The 11,399-nt window shown below is 46.7% G+C and overlaps 1 protein-coding gene across 2 annotated transcripts in view; it reads left to right on the forward strand.

Annotated features, from left to right (window-relative positions):
- NRK (Nik related kinase) overlaps positions 1–10,804 on the forward strand; it is a 267,655-nt gene extending 256,851 nt beyond the window's left edge. For both annotated transcript variants that reach the window (XM_030210024.1, XM_030210025.1), the window contains exon 30: positions 10,718–10,804. The gene's annotated coding sequence lies outside the window, so the exon portion shown is untranslated. The remainder of the gene's footprint in view (positions 1–10,717) is intronic.
- Positions 10,805–11,399: the final 595 nt, after the last annotated feature.

Below are 11,399 nucleotides of genomic sequence, written 5' to 3' on the forward strand. Positions count from 1 at the left end.
AAATCTGAACTACCACCGGCAGTGGCGTAGGAAGGGCGGGGCGGTGGGGGCGATCTGCCCCGGGTGCACGCTGCTCTCTGCACCCTCCAGCAGCCAAGAATGCACCCGGGGGGGGGGAGCTTGATGCGCCGGAGAGGGGGGTGTCATTGCGCCAGGGGGGCTTGATGCGGCGGGGAGGGGGTGTCATTGCGCCGGGGAGGGGGGTGTGCAGCGGCAATCCGCCCTGGGTGGCAGCCAACCTAGGATCGCCACTAACCGCCGGCCTAATGCACCCACCGGTGATAGTTCCAGGTTGAGCGCGGCTATTTCTGGCGCTCTGGAAATTTTAAAATTTTTTTCTAATGCGGCGGTAACCAGGCAGTAATCGGGCATCTCTGCGTGCTGCGTGGTTACCACCAGATTACTGTGAGAGCCCTTAACTGCCACCTCAATGGGTGGCGGTAAGAGCTCCCCACTGCATGGCCACACAGTAAGAGTTTTTTTTATTGCATGGTCATTTTTTTGGGGGGGGGGGGATTTTATTGGCTGCGATAAAAAGGGCCCTGTTACCACAGGGCCCTTTTCCCCACAGCCTAGTAAACAGACCCCTTAACTACCTAAGTTTAGCAGTCAAATCGGACCGCATAAGTCAGTCCTATGTCAATATTACACTTAAATGCATAACAGATAGCCAGCTGCATAAATCTGCATAATTAATTACAGTGCCTGGACATGGTCTGGCATTTAATATCCAGGAATAATACCAGCGGCAGCTAAAAAAAAACCTGGTTCACCAGTGCAGGCTGAATATTGACTTCATTGTTTTTTTACATGCATGCTTTTACTTCAGATTTGAGAGAACCTGCTTAGTGCCGTTGTCTCACAGAAGTAACTAAAAACAAAACAGACATATTCTTAGCTGCTAACCATATTAACTCATGTAGTTGATGTAGGAATTATAGCAGCAGTGATACTTGTGAAGAACACGCCAAGAAAAAAAGACAATGGAGTGAAACAAACAGCGTTACTGTGACCTTTTATTATGGAATCTGAAACAAACAGCTTACTGAAAGGCTGTTTCAGCGATGGAAAGAAGTTAAAAAGATGAGATGTTCTTTCAGTCAATATTTGAGTTTTCCCATGGATGCATTAAAAGTTGGCAGTCAATGGTTTAATCAATCTGAACCAATTTACAATATTGAAATAGCAAAGAGCACTGTGAATGCATTTTCTCAGCTAGCGTGCTAGTAACATGACTGCCATTTTAGTCTACTTGGATAATAATAATAATATTTATTCATTTATAAACTGCCCTTTGACAGCAAATGGATCGAAGAGGTTCAATTAAATTATACTTTTATTAAAATTGCCTGACGTGGCTACGTTTCGCCAATGGCAGGCTGCTTCAGGGGCAGCAACTAAAGAGGAGTTTAAAATCACACTTCCCCTTAATGAAGGTAAAGAATGCTGGCACCAGCCACTGCACCACTTCTAGTCTTGCCACCTTGGGTATTTTATTTATTTTTGTTACATTTGTACCCCGTGCTTTCCCACTCATGGCAGGCTCAATGCGGCTTACATGGGGCCATGGAGAATTAAGTGACTTGCCCAGAGTCACAAGGAGCTGCCTGTGCCTGAAGTGGGAATCGAACTCAGTTCCTCAGGACCAAAGTCCACCACCCTAACCACTAGGCCACTCCTCCACTAAATGTATATTTTAATTTAACCTCTTCGGTACATTGTTGTTCTTCAGACTACATTCTGTGGATCTCGACTGCCTTGCTTATGTTGTCACCTTCGAAAGCAAATTACATCGAGGTGGGGCACAAATTTATACCCCACATTTTCCAATCGGGTTGTTGGTTCAATGGGGCTTACAGTTTAATACAGTTTGACATGTACCATTTTTGGTAGGAATTTGCATGTGTCATTCATTCGATTCCATTTAGTGCTCGGGTTTTCTGGTGTATTGTAGTTGTTGGTTAGTTAGACTGTGAGTGATTTTCAAAGAAAGATTGTCTGAAGAAGTGGCTTTAAGGTGTTTGGGGAAAGTTATTAATTGGTCGTGCATTTTACGACTTTCAGTATTGTGTTCCAAATTTTGGGACAGATGTATGTGAAGCTAGTTGAGTTATGCAGATTTGTATTTTAGGCCTTGGACTCTAGGGAAGTGTAGGGTGAGGTAGGTTCTTGTGCCTTTGATTGTGTTGTGTATAGGTAGGTCTATTAGGTTTGTCATTTCTTCTGGTGTGAGGCCAAAGTTAATCCTGTGAGCCAGTGTGTAAATCTTGAAGATTATACATGCCTTGATGGGTAGCCAGTGAAGTTTGAGCAGCAGGGGTCTTGCGCTTTTGACTCAGTTTATACCGAATATTAGGTGAGCTGCTGTATTTTGTGTTGTTTGCGGCTTCTTTAGTAGTTGTTTCCTGCATCCAGCATAGATTCCATTGCAGTAATCTGCTTGGGTGAGGACCATGGATTGAACTAGTGTGCGGAATACATCTTTCAGGAAGTAATTTTTTATGCGTTTCAATTTCCACACGGTTTGAACATTTTCTTTGTTGTGGTTGAGATTTGCTTGTCGAAGGATAGATTGCGATCGATGGTGACTCCTAGGATTTTTAGGTTGTCAAGATATTGGGAGGGATGTGCCCATGGTGTCAATATTTGAGTAGCGTTCGGTATTGTTTTGTGATGTGGGAATCAAGCAGTGTGTTTTTAATTTGTTCAATTTGAGCTTGAACGACGATGCCCAGGATTCCATTATGTTTCTGCCATCTGCTATCCTAGACACAATTTCGGTCAGGTCTTTTTGGAAGGGAATGTAGATGGACATATCATCAGCGTATATGAGGAGGTTGAAGCCTTGTTTGGATAGTGTTCGAGCCAGGAGGGCCATCATTAAGTTGAATAGCATTGGTGAAAGCGGTGAGCCCTGGGTGACCCCACATTCCGCTATCTATGCATAGTGTAAAGGATGTATATCAAGGAAACTGCAAACTGCCCAAAATATTGCAGCTAGATTTGTCACGCATGTACCCCGCTTTGAGAGGGCTACTCCTTTGCTGATATATTTGAATTGGCTTCCCATTAGGGCCAGGATTGTATTCAAACTCTGTGTTCTCATATTTCAGATTTTGTATGGTATTGCCCCTGACTATATGTTGCCCCTTGTTACTTTGCCTTCTCGCAATTCAATCTTTGGTGCAAGAGACCACCTGCGTCTTCATTTTCCTACCTGTAAGAAAGTAGTTTATAAATCTATATATTCAGCTATTTGTTCATACTAAGGTACTAAATGGTGCAATTTCCGAAAAATATAAGATCCCAATATGATTATTTGCTTTTTTTGTAAGTTTTTGAAATCTTTCCTTTTCAAAACATTTCTGTCAGTTCATCCTGGTGCCTAATCTCCCCCTTCCATTCTCCCCATTATGCTTTATTATTGAATTCTTTATAAATTTGCGATTCTTTCCTTATTGATATGTGTGGGTTTATGTATTTTGTTTCACATTTTGTAATGACTTCTTTTTAACTTGTTAGCCACATTCAACTCGAAATTGTAAGGGAAAATGCAGGATATAAATGTCATAAATAAATAAAGCTTCACCAATATTAACGATTTCATAACGTAAGGGCAGCTACATGAAACAAACACTCTGGCCCTAATCCTTACATAGAAGATCTCCTTCTGTGATGGAAATCATTTATATTCCACCTTTCTAGCAGGCTGTCCAAAGTAGATTACAATAAATTTCATTCAATAAACCAGTGCTTAGCAAACTTTCTGTGGCTATGACTCCATTATCACGGTTACAGAAAGCATGGGAACTTTGGAGACCTACTTCTCTCACCCATGCTGCTGCTCCTGGCCCTCCTACAGCATCACAGCCAATGCTGCTGTCATCCCCACCTTCCGTGGAGCTCATGCCAGCTTAATCATAGCATGGGCTCATCAGGAGCAGTGGCGTAGCCACTTAGGGCTCAGGCCTGCCCAACAGTAGCACACGTTTAGCAGTAGCTGTTGGGGATCCCAAGCTCGGCCAGCTCAAGATTTCCCCCTGATGGTAACGAAAATGCTACTCTCCACAATAATGGCACCTGCGCATGCTCAGTTTTCAGTGCATGCCTGCTGCAGACTGCCAAGATGGAAAGAAGCGTTTTCTCACCAGCTGAGATATTTTTTGGATGGGGGGTGGGGGGGACACTTGGTGCCCACCCACTTCTTGTCTAGGCCCACCCAAAATCTGTTGTCTGGCTATGCCCCTGATCAGGAGGCATGAGGTTGGTGAGTTTCTTTTTTTTCAGCCCACCCAGGTCACGACCCCATCACAGATTTTGCATTCCTATGTGGAGTTGCAACTTGCAGTTTGGAAAGCCCTACTATAAACATTTATAACAATCTTCGGCCTACAGCGGTAAGTGGCTTGTAAGCCTCAGGCCGAATTAACCTTGATATTCAATGCCAGGGCTGAGCTGGAAGTTAACTGGGCATTGGCCAATATTCAGACTGGTGACCGGTTAACTTGGCACATAAAGGGGCCCTTTTACAAAGGCGCGCCAAAAAGTGGCCTTCGGTAGTGTGGACACGTGTATTGGGCCGGGAAATGGACTGGCAGCAAAATGAAAACCAGTGTGTGTCTATTTACGGCCTAAGCACTTAACACCACCCATTGACTTAGTGGTAAGGGCTCACACGTTACCCGCGCGGTAACCGTCCAGCACACGCCAACTGCTGATCACCGCCTGGAACGCCCCCGTGGTATAAAATAGACAATTATTTCCTACCGCGTGTTTTCAGCGCATGCCAAACTTGGAATTACCGCCAGGTGCACACGCTAGCTGGGCGGTAATGCCAATTTGACGCACACTGCACGTGCATAGGCCCTTACATGCCTTTGTTAAAGGGCCCCAAAGTTAGGACACACTTTTGCCGACCTAACTGAATGCATTTGCGTAGCTGGTTAGCGGTGTTCTGCCCCTGGCAGCCTTACACTGGTCTTTATAGCATAGCTCTAAAATGTGTTTATTGCTATTCTCACATCTTAGGATTTTTAGTGCAGCAGTCACTTCCTGCTGTGGTATGTGAGCAACAGGGCCAAGAGACTAGGCCGGGACCGGGGCAAGGCCACCCCACCTCCGCCCCCCCCCCCCCCCCGTCGCTTCCCCCACTGCTGCCGCCCCCCGTCGCTCCCCCTGCAGTCCGCGGTCTCACCAGCCTGCCTCCACGGCTCCGGGCCCCCTGCATTCAAGGCGGCAGTTGCAGATCACCTCTCTTCGGGCCTTCCCTCCCTGTGTCCTGCCCTCATCTGATGTAACTTCCGGTTTCCTTGAGGGCGGGACACAGGGAGGGAAGGCCCGAAGAGAGACGATCTGTGACTGCCGCTTCGAATGCAGGGGGCCCGGAGCTGAGGAGGCAGGCAGGTGAGACCGGAACTGCAGCGCCGGCGGCCTGACCCCAGCGCCGGGCCCCCCTCGGAGGCCCGGGCCTGGGGAATTTTGTCCCCCCTGCTCCTCCCTCTCGGCGGCCCAGGTGAGCAATGCATTGTGTGTAATGTAGTTTCACACGTGCTACCGCCACCCCTGCTTATCTGTATAAGCTTTACTACTAGTGATCTTTTCTCCTGCAAAGACCTCCTGTTTCTCTCAGCCGAGCTTGAGTCCTTTGTCTACCTGCTGTTATTTTCTGATTATCTCTACTATTTTTGTTCTGATGGGTCAGCCAGGGCCGCCTAGAGACAAAAATAGGCCTGGGGTAAACAGGCTTAGGGGAGCCCTTCCCCCCTCCCCCCCACACACACCTTGCCATGCCATCAGTCAGGAAATGCAGAGGTGTAGCCAGCAGCCCAGGGGGGGGGGGGATTCTCTGGGGCCACCCATTCCTTTCTGATCTCTCCCCAACTCCATTCTTCCTCCCCCCCCCCCCCCCCCACCATTAAAAATGTTACCTTTGCTGGCAGGGATGCCCAATCCTCACCAGCCAAAAAGCTGCACTTCCTGATCCTCCACTGGTGTGAGGAAGTTGGCAGCATGCTTTCTAACCACTGACACCGGCACTCCTCGCACATGCTCAGTTCGTGCGGGCGAACTGAGCATCCACGGAGTGCCGATGTTGGCTGCTAGAAAGCATGCTGACGACTTCCTTACACCAGGGGAAGTTCATGCTTCAAAGCTATTTGGATGGCGGGGCTTGGGCATCCCTGCCAGCCATTCAAGGTACTGCAGTTGGGCGGGCCTGAGGTCAAAGTGGAGGGGCCCAGGCCCCCCCATGCCACTAGGTCAGCCAGATCCCCCTTCGAGGCCAGGCCCAGAGAATATTGTCCCCCCCTTTCGGCAGGCCTGGCGTCGGCAAAGGTATGACCTCTCTTTCCAATCAAGGACTACCCTCTATGACCTCCTCTGTAGCCTGGTCAGGTTCCATCCCTGTTGGTCCCTTTACTTCGCCCTCTGGCCTTGTGGGTGTTTTTTCTTGGTCCCTCTGTCCCTGTGAGCTCAGACACTTCCATTTTGCCTCAGAAGCATGTGCTTCTCTGCTCCCCTGGAGTGAACTTGCCTTTTTACCAATACTGCACAACTCAGCACCTCACCTCTGAAAGGGAGGCAAGATTCTCCAGCGGCTGGCCTCCAAGTGGGGCCCAGCTGGCACTGGCATGACTGGTTGGTCTCCTGCTCCTGTGTGCCGCAGTGCTGTGTTATTGCATTATCGCATTAACTCTGCTCTGCTGGCCATGGAACTTCTTCCTGCCTCGTCCCACCTCCTATGTGAAGTACTTCCTGTTTCTGCAAACACGGGAGGGGACACGGCAGGAAGAAGGACCCATATGACAGAGCAGAGTTAATGAGGTCCTGGAACATAGGAGCAGGAGACATTAAGCAAGTAAGTAGGTCCAGAAGGGTCCATACGGGGTGGGGCTAGTGCATGCGGGGGGCATTTGCCACAGGCCCAGCTTTGTCTCTCAGTGGTCCTGTCTGAAACTACCTTCATCTACCTGCCAATTCTTCCACTCCTACCATAAAGCTTTTTCTCTTCAAAATTCCACCTCCACCCACTGCTGCGGCATTCAGAACTTGCCTTCAGGCAACAAGCTTCTGAGAATCTACGAACTGTGAGTAAATTAGCTACATCAGTAAAGTAATTTTGAGAAAAGAACTGAGCGTTCTTGTGTGTGCTGATGTGCTAAGGTTATGCTGCCTGGATATTATAGCACATGTGCACTTAGAGGGCCAGGATCAAGCCGACCAAATATTGCCACTAATCAGCTAAGTGATGGCTTTGCCCAAACTCCACCCTTGGACACCTGAGGAGTAGCCTAGTGGTCAGTGCAGCAGACTTTGATCCTGGGGAACTGGGTTCGATTCCTACTGCAGCTCCTTGTGACTGTGGGCAAGTCACTTAACCCTCCATTGCCTCAGGTACAAAATAAGTACCTGTATATATGTAAACTGCTTTGAATGTTGCTGCAAAATACCACAGAAAGGCGGTATATCAAGTCCCATTTCCCTTTCCCTGTAACCTAGGTGGTTAGTAAAGATAAAGTGGAGGAGCAGCCTAGTAGTTAGAACAGAGGTCTCGTATCCAGAGGTGGCTGGTTCAATTCACACTACTGCTCCTTGTGATCTTGGACAAGTCACTTAACCCTGCGGTACAAATTCAGGGGGTCTTTCGCTTAGGCGCAGAAGCGGAGCCAGGTTGACGGTGCGGGGGGAGCGAAAGCAGCAGGAGAGCAGACTTCTGCCGGCGCACATTTTCAGTGCAACACAACGAGAAAAAAATAGGCAGAACGTTTGGGGGGAGCGCCACTCCCCTGGCGCCCCACCTAGCTACGCCACTGCTTAGGGGCACTAACGTTTCAGCACGCATTAAAAATAGGCACGCGCTAAACGCTAAAGATGCCCTTAGGAATTCATGGGCGTCTTTTGCGCCTATTTTTAACGCTCGCTAAAAACGCCAGTGCACCTAAGTAAAAGAGCCCCTTAGGTTGTGAGCCCTACAAAGACATCAAAATACCCAGTGTGTACCAGAATATAACTCACCTTGAACTATTACTGAAAAAGGTGTGAGCAAAATCCAAACAACTATTCAGCAGTGCTACCTGGTCAAGTGCTGCTGAATACTGGCAGCTCAGCAGGATTTAACCAGCCAGGAGCCCCTCCTACTCCTTTGAATATCAGGCCCCCAAAATATAATAAGTTTCAGGTGATACCTTGTTTTTATTGGATTATCTCAATACATTTGTTTTTTGTTTTTTTTAAAGAGATTTTATTTTGACATTTTTGTTAGAAAAAAAGGGATACACATTGGAACAGGGACAATAGATATTCAAAAATGTATATTATCTTATTTGTACATTTTCTAGTAACTTATGCAACGTGATAACCTTTAACACATTATAATAAATTTCTCAAAACTTAAAATTTATAATTTTTTAAGATTTAAGTAAATATCTTGAAAATAGAAAATGTATAATATGTATAGGGAGAAAAATAAATGATAAGGAAATTGGGAACATGGAAGGGCAGGAGAAAGGGGGAAAAAAAGGAAAAGGGAGAGTGAAAGCTGAAGACCTAAAATGAAGATATGGGTACAATGACCTTTATGCAATAACTAGTAAAAAAGGCCCGTTTCTGCCTTTGATGAAACGGGCCCTAGCTGGCACCGGACTCCCTTCCCCTCCCCTTACGGTTGTGTCCCTGGTGGTCTAGAGGTACCTGTTCGGTCAGGGCAGGAAAGAAAGACCCCCTCTTTCCTGCCCGTAGCGGTGCTGGTAGGTGCCTTGCTGCATCGTGTGGGATTCCGGCTCTCGGCGTTTCAAAATGGCCACCGAGAGTTGAAGTCTCGCGATGCAGCTTCAACTCTCGGCGGCCATTTTGAATCACCGAGAGCCGGACTCAGACACGATGCAGCCGGGCAGCTAGCAGCAGCGCTTCGGGCCAGGAAACCGGGGGTTCCTTCATTCCTGGTTGTGCGAACAGGTACCGCTAGACCACCAGGGATAGTGGCGTAAGGGGAGGGGAGGTGACAGGGTGGAGGGAAGGTGATGAGGGGAAGAGTGTGCTACCGGGTGCGGGGCAGTACGTTGAAAGGGGCGGTGCGAAGGGGCAGGGTGATGGGCACGTCGTCGGCTACAGGTATTTTTTTGAAGGGGAGGAGTAGGGAAACACGCTACTGCTCCCCATGCGTTGTTTTCCCTCGCCCTCGACGTCATCACGTGTGACGCGAGGGCGGGGCATGCAGACATGGTGAGTGTTGTGGCTTCACCACCATGAAGTTACGAACCGGTGTGTGAGTGCCTGCAGTGACGTCAGTGACCTCAGAACGTTGAGGGCGCATTTTATTATAGTAGATGTGATAGTACAACAAGATCAATACCTTTGTTTTAGTTTGTTATGCAGATATCACCAACTGCTTGTCTACTGACTTTTATTTCTCTGTTCAGTCAGTAAACAGTATATCTCGTCACGTATTCTGAAGTATCGTATCTTTACGTTAACGTATGTGTTTCCCAATCAGTGCACAGCAATAGGCAAATCTATTAGGCGTTTGTTGGTTCTGTGCTTCCCAATCTGCTGCCAGACCAAAAAGGGTGTTCTGTGTTCTGAGCCAAAACACCAGCTGCTAGCCTGAATGCTGCTAAAGTGCCAGGGTTTGTTGTATAATAACAAAGTCTTTGATGTGACAAACCATGCTGATATTTAGCGCAGCAGTTTACATGTTTTTAGTGCTTTTTTTCTGTACTAAGATTACTGTACAATATGAAAAAGGTTTTAGTTGGAGTGAGGGGAGGGGGAAGAGTAAACCGCTGAACCAAGATTCTAGCAAGGGGGTTAAAGAGACATCTGAGGTGAACTGCAGAACTTCATCTCAGATAATCCTTTAAATACCCTGGCTCAACAAAAAATGTACCTGGTGGCCCCAATGGACCCTGAAGCCCATTCCCCGCCCTAAAAAAAACCATTGTGGCCCCAATGGGCCCTGGAGCCCACCCCCTCGCTAAAAAAAATTTGGTACTTTTGCAGACTGCTTATGGACCCATGACATGAAAAATCAGCCATTCTCAACATTTTAGATCTGTTACTTTAAGAATATAAGAATAGCCATACTGAGTCAGACCAATGGTCCTCTAGCCTAGTATCCTGCTTCCAACAGTGGCTAATCCAGGTCACAAGTACCTGACAGAAACTCAAATAGTAGCAACATTCCATGCTACTAATCCCAGGGCAAGCACTGGCTTCCCCATGTCTGTCTCAATAGCAGACTATGGACTTGTCCTCCAGGAACTTGGCCAAAACCTTTTAAAACCCAGATACACTAACCATTGCTACCACATCCTCTGGCAATTAGTTCCAGAGCTTAACTATTCGTTGAGTGTTCTTTTTAAAAGTAGTACCCTGTAACTTCCTTGAGTGTCTCCTAGTCTTTGTACATTTTGAAAGAGTAAAATAGTGATACCCGTTCTACACCTCTCACTATTTTGCAGACCTCTATCATATCCTCCTTCAGCCATCTCTTTTCCAAGCTGAAGAATCCTAACCTCTTAAGCCTTTACATGTATGAGAGGAGTTCCATCCCCTGCAGCTGGTTTTCAAGCAGATTAAAAAAATATATGAATATTGTACAGCTGCCAGTTAGTCATGGCGGTATATCAAATTCACCATAACCATTAACTGTTCTTGAGAGTTAATTTATTATTATGTTGTGCTGTGTTTCTAACCTATGAATGCCTTGCCTTTTGTTTAGCTTATCTTCAGTCTAACCAGGTCATGGGCTGGGGAGAGAAAGCTATTGAGCTCCGCTCTGGGGAAACAGGAAATCTTGAAGGCGTATTTATGCACAAGAAAGCCCAGAAGTTAAAGTTTCTATGTGAAAGAAATGACAAGGTACAGAATTTTCAGTAATTTTTGGTCATTTTACAAATTCAAGGACATTTCTATAACTGGGTGCCTCCATATAGGCACCCCAAGGACAGGTTGTAGGTATCTATTTTGTAATGGAACCAAGTCACCTAAGTTCTGTGTTAGAATACTATTGGTGTAGCTAACATTTAGGCACCCGCACTTAAAATCAGCCATAGAGCTGATGTAAACGTCAGCACCCAAATGCAGCAGTATTCTGTAAGTTAGGCGCATAAGTGGGAACTCCTCCCATGCTGCGCCCGTGTGTACTCCCTCCTTACAAATGTACGCTATGAAAGATAGTCATATATTTACAGAATAGGTCTTAGGCAGAATGCTCATGTATATGTGCCTATCTGAATACATATGTGCATATATGGTAGTATTTAAACACTTATGCATGGAATGGGCACATAAATGTTTGTGCCTAGTTTATAGAATTGTCCCTTAAGGTACCTGATGTGTAATGATCGGGGGTGGTGGGGGGGGGCAGACTTTGTTGTTGATATTTTATGCCACATTTCACT

Source organism: Microcaecilia unicolor, chromosome 7, assembly GCF_901765095.1.
Source record: "Microcaecilia unicolor chromosome 7, aMicUni1.1, whole genome shotgun sequence".
NCBI classification, from domain to species: Eukaryota; Metazoa; Chordata; class Amphibia; order Gymnophiona; family Siphonopidae; genus Microcaecilia; species Microcaecilia unicolor.